General features: G+C 45.7%; 1 pseudogene across 1 annotated transcript; it reads right to left on the bottom strand.

Annotated features, from left to right (window-relative positions):
• Positions 1–2,002: 2,002 nt before the first annotated feature.
• Positions 2,003–2,555, bottom strand: LOC308495104 (ferritin heavy chain-like; annotated as a pseudogene). The gene has a single exon. The product of its transcript is annotated as a ferritin heavy chain-like (transcript).
• Between the last annotated feature and the right edge of the window lie 3,450 nt (positions 2,556–6,005).

The raw sequence follows: 6,005 nt of genomic DNA, 5'->3' as shown, positions 1-6,005 counted from the left end.
CATTGCTCTTAGTAATATTTTTTTGGAGATGTCTCCTCAAGAAAGAGCAACAAAAGAAACAATAAACATTTGGGACTACATCAAACTAAAATGTTTTTGCACAGCAAAGAAACCATCAACAAAATGAACCGACAACCTACTGAATAGGAAAAGATATTTGCTAATGATACATCTGATGATAGAGCATTAGTATTGAAAATATATAAAGAACTCATAGAAGTTAGAACAAACAAAAATCCAATTAGAAAATAGGCAGAAGGCCTGAATAGACATTTCTCCAAAGAGGATCTATAGTTGGACAATAGACATTAAAAGACAGTCAAGGTCACTAATGGTCAGGGAAATGCAAGTTAAAAACCACAATAACCTCTGAACTCACACCCATCAGAATGGGTATAATCAATAAATCAAAAAACAAGGGGTGTTGCCGAGGATGTGGCAAAAAGGAAATCCTCGTACACTATTGGTGGTATTGCAAACTAGTGAAGACACTATGCAAAACAGCATGCAGGTTCCTAAAAAATTTAAAAACCAACTTCCATATGACCCAACAATACCAAAACACATATGAGAAAAGATATGTATGTATCGCTATGTTCATAGCAGCACTATAAACAATAGCCATGTTATGGACTATGGAAGCAATCTAAATGTCCATGGATAAAGAAGAGGTGCAACACATATACACTGGAATAGTACTCGGCCATAAAAGAGAATGAAATGCCACCCTTTGCGAAAACATAGATGGATATAGAGGTTATTATGACAAGTGCAATAAGACAGACACAGAAAGACAAATGCCACATGATTACACTTATATGTGGAAACAAAAAAAATAAACAAAACAGGAACACACTCATACACACAGAGGAAAATCTGATGGCTGCCAGATAGAGGGGGTTGGCAGGGCTGGGTGAAGACGATGAAGGGATTGAGAAGTACAAATTGGCAGTTACAAACAGTCATGGGGATGTACGGTACAGAATAGAAAAATGTAATAAAGCTGTGTGGTATCACAGGGTAACTAGACATAGCAGACATCACGTCAATAGTTATATCAATATCTAATCACTATGTTGTACAATCTGAAATTGTACATACACACCCGATACAGATGAAGGTAAACATACATAAGTCGATGTTCTGTACCTGTAACCTGTAAGCCAGGCATTGGTGACCATGGTAAGTCAGCCCCCTGTCCATGGGAAAGCAAGCCTAAGGCTTATTTCCATTATCAGTGTTGCCCAGTGTTAGCTTGTCAAAGAGATACTCTACCATTCAGACTTCCAAAACATCCATCTTGCTACCCAGAGTTGACATTAGCAGCTACATAATTTCATGGACGTAAACATTATGGGTAAAGCTGAAGACCCCCTTTATTTTATTCCCCGCCCAATCCCATTCCCATCACTTCTTCCCCAGAGGCAGCTGCAATCCTGAATTTCAGGCCATGTTTCAATACTTTTACTAATTCACCTGCACCCACCTTCACCAGGGTCCCACCTCACCCCACCCCCAAATACCACAGTGTTTATAAGGGGAAGATTTCTTTTGTGTTTTCCAGGGTCCCACGCAGTACCTTCTCCCTCCATCCACTCAGATCTGGAGCTGCATGTAGCTGGGACATGAATCAGTGTAGAGGCTACTGGAGACCTGTTTTAAAACTTAAAAGGTGAGGGTTTTGCGCACACACAGACACACACACACAACAAAGACACACACCACACACACACACACCACACACACACACACACACACAACAAAGACACACACCACACACACACACACAACAAAGACACACACACACACACACACACCCAACAAAGACTAATGAAGGAAAGACTTTTCTATATTTAGGAACTGACAACTTTATTGGAAAAAATGGTAAAATTGGAAGGAGAAAACTTAAGTGAACGTTTTGCAAGGGCAATACTGCAACGTGCCTGGTCGGTGTGGTGACCAGGGGAAGTCACCCAGTGGCTATGGGGCAGGCAGTCCAAACTCAGCTCTTTTTGTGGCTGTCGCCCAGGGTGAGCTGGTCAAAGAGGTCCTCTGCCAGGCTGGATCCCGGGGCTCCCATCTTGCGCAGGTTGGTGATGTGGTCCCCCAGCTCTTTGATGAGCTCCACCTGCCCCTGCAGGCAGTGACTGCTCAGGAAGGTGCACAGGTGGGCGTCCTTCTTCTCGGTGGCCAGCTGGTGCAGGTCGAGCAGGCTCTGGTTCACGCTCATCTCCAGGTGGAAGGTGCACTCCATGGCCTTCAGGCCGTTCTCCCAGTGGTGACGGTCACGCCTGCTGATGTCACAGAAGGCGGAGGCGGCCACCGCGCTGGTTCTGCAGCTCCATTAGTCTTTCCCCGTGCTCTCTCTCCTGGCTGGACTGCTGCAGGAAGAACCGGGTGAAGCGCTTCAAGGCCACCTCGTGGCTGCTGAAATAGGAGGCCAAGGACAGGTACACGTAGGAGGCATGGAGCTCCAGCAGGATCTGGTTGTTGATGGCGGCCTCGCATTCGGGGTGGTAGTTCTGGCGCACGTACGAGGGCGGCGCGGTCGTCATGGCTGGTGGGGCCGGTGCAGCGGGTGCCAAGGCGGCGCAGAAGCGGGGGCAGAAGAGGGGCACAGTGGCGCGGGCGAAGGTGGTGGCTGCGGGGCCCTGGACGCTCCCGGAATGGGCGAGGAGGTCGGCAGGAGAAGAGCCTGCTCACCAGATTGTCCCCAGTCGCCTGGCAGCTGGCCATTGGAGGTTGGTGGTTGGCTCTGAAACCCGACCGTTAGATGTAACTTTTACCCCATAAGTGGTGTGAGGGGGAGAAGGAGGGGGAATCCGTTGGTTCCATTCAGGCGGCGATGGGGTCAGAGGGGTCCGCCTGTCATCGACCTGCTCCTGGTTCTGTCAGAGTCTGGGTGGGGCATGGAGAATCTGCCCTGAGTGCCTGGTGTCTGAGTTTTTAATTTTGCAATTATATTTCTTTTTTGCAAGGACTTTTTATCTGGCCTCCAATCTTTTCCTTCTGTACAAGACGTCTTTTATTTTGTATATCCGTTTTCTCCCCTACAGTTTCTGAGAAAATGAATGTGAATTTTTGGTAAAGTTCTCTTCTGTTTCCTGTATTGCATTTGGGGTTCCCCTGCCCCAGAAAGAGTTCTGTTTGGTAATCATGACCTTCTCTTAAACTTTCCTCATGTATCTGGCAAACCTTTGTTTCATTTTTGTTTTCATTTTTGTTTTGGCAAACCTTTGTTTCATCACATCAAATGTGATGTTTCATTTATATTTATGGATAAAGGTCAGTCAGGTAATTAGCATGGATCCGATGAGAGTTGTGATGTCCATTTCACTAGTAGGCTTCTGCTCGAAATGGGAGGGCAGAACATGTCAATTATTCAGTGGCTTTGTCCTTTGGGGGTACATGCCAAAGGTCAATGACAAAGGAAACCTTAAATGCACCAAGAGAAAAGCTTTTAGCCACTTACCAGGTAGCAGGATTCAAAACTAATATTCAGAAATCTGTTGCATTTTCATACACCAATAACAAACTATCAGGAAGAGAAATTAAGACAACATCCCACTTACAATTTCTTGAAAGAATACCTAGCAATAAATTTAACCAAGGAGGTAAGAGACCTGTGCTTGGAAAACTCTAACACATTGAAGAAAGAAAGTGAAGAGGATACAAACAAAGGGAAGCACATTCCGTGCTCATGGATGGGAAGAATTTCTGTTTTAAAATGTGCACACGGAGATCCGGTCAAGATGGTGGAGTAGGTAAACTCTGGGCTTACCTCCTCTCACCAGCATATGAAAATTACAAATAAACTACAAAACTACCATCAATGAGAGTCTTCTGAAATCATGTTGAACCAAAGTGGTACAACAAACAACATACAGAAAGAGCCACTTTGATTCTGGTAAGAGGAGCAGATGTGGAACAGGCTGGTCTCACACCCACGTGTGATTATTAAAAATCAGAAGGGATATTTCACCTGTTGTGTTAACCCTCCAGCCGCTCCCCATCCTTGAGTTCCAAGGCCAGGGAGAGATGTCCACATGATTTCTGGTTGTGAAAACTAGTGGAGATTGACTAGTGTGAAAACTAGTGGAGACTCAGGTCAGCTGCTTTCCCAGGAACTCCTCTTCAAGGGACTGCGCATTGACTTACCAATGGAGTCACTGGCTGTGAGCTCCTGCACGGGGCTGCAGCTATAGAGGCGACCGCATCATACAGGGGTGAACTGAGTTGTGTGTCTTCAGGATAAGGGCTGGAGTGAACGCTTTGTCTCAGACAAGGGAGCTGGCTGGAGCCATTGTTTCTCTCTTGAGACCCTCCCCCCAACTTCCTAGTGTGCAGATGCAGGAAGCCACCATATCTGTGTCTCCATCAAGCCAGCTAGCACCATTGGTTTTTTACACCCAGGTGATTCTGAGACCACACCCACCCAACATTTAGGCATACACTAGCTGGTTCCAGTGGCTTTTTCGTACAAATTGCCTGCTGTGGCTCATGCTGTAGACTTTCCTATGGTCTCTCAAAGGTTTAAGAAACCCAGACAACCAGCATCTAGCTTGTTCATGTCCCGTACCTCTGGCTGAGCACCTCTAAGCATGGCACTAGTAGCAGCCAGCCTTGGTTCATGGCTTGGCCTCTCAAGGTACTTCTGTGCTCAGCTCGGGAAGCAACCATCTGCAGATTGCTTTATGGCTCCTGCAGGCAGGCTACATGTGGGCCACAGATTAGTGCTGGCTATGGACCCTGCAGTGAGTCCTCTCCCAGGTGGCCATGGGGCTGGCATGCCCAGTGGTGAGCTTCCATATGAGGTGGAACATCACCAAACCACCTCATAGGAAGACAAACCCAAGGGTCGGATTGGGCAGGCACCAGAGCCCTGCTGAGGCACATTCTGCTATGTTAGGGTCAGACCCTTCACCACAACTCCTCCAGTGTAGTCACGGCCAGTTCCCACAACCAGTGAGCCTGAGGGTTAGTCCCTACTACTAACATCCCAATAATAACCAAGGCTCAACTACAAGGCTCAACTACAATAATAACCAGGGTACACATCACCCACACAAAGGACACAGCTGGAGTGCGAGGCTCAGGTGACCAGGAAGACTGCACCACAGAGCTCCATAGCACACCTACTACATGAGGCCACTTTACTAACATTGGGAGATATAGCAATCCTGCGTAATACACAGAAACAAACACAGGGAGGCAGCCAAAATGGGGAGACAAAGAAACATGTCCCAAATAAAAGAACAAAACAAAGCTTCAGAAGAAGAACTGAACAAAGTAGAGTCAAGTAGTCTACCAGACACAGAGTTCCAAACACTGGTTATAAGGGTGCTCAATGATCTCAGGGAGAACTTTAACAAAGAGACAGGAAACATAAAAATCCAGACAGAAACCATAAAAAGTAACCAGTTGGAAATAAAAAATACAGTAATAGAAATAAAGAAGACATTGTAGGGAATCAGAGTTGCTTAAATGAAGCAGAGGATCGAATCAGTGATTTGGAAGATAAGGTAGCAGAATACACCCAATCAGAGCAGCAAAAAGAAAAAAGAAGTAAAATGAAGAGAGTGTAAAGGGTCTCTGGGACAACATCGAGTATATCAACATTCACATTATAGGGGTACTGGACGGAGAAGAGAGAGAGCATGGTATTGAAAACCTATTTGAAGAACTAGTGACAGAACACTTCCCTGACCTTGTGAAGGAAATACACATGCACCCCAAAAAGCACACAGAGTCCCAAAAAGCTGAATCCAAAGAGGCCCACATGAAGACATATCACAATTAAAATGCCAAAGGTTAAAGACAACGAGGTAATCTTAAAAGCAGCAGGAGAAAAGCAGTTAGTTGTCCACAAGGGAGCTCCCATAAGACAGTCAACTGACTTCTCAACAAAAACCTTTCAGGCCTGTAGGGATTGGCAGGAAATATTCAAGGTGATGGAAAGCAAGAGTCTAAAAACAAGATTACTCTACCCAGCAAAGCTATCATTT

The sequence above is a fragment of the Rhinolophus hipposideros genome (genome assembly GCF_964194185.1).
Source record: "Rhinolophus hipposideros genome assembly, chromosome: X".
In the NCBI taxonomy this organism is placed as follows: Eukaryota; Metazoa; Chordata; class Mammalia; order Chiroptera; family Rhinolophidae; genus Rhinolophus; species Rhinolophus hipposideros.
This window is presented reverse-complemented; position numbering and strand designations above follow the sequence as displayed.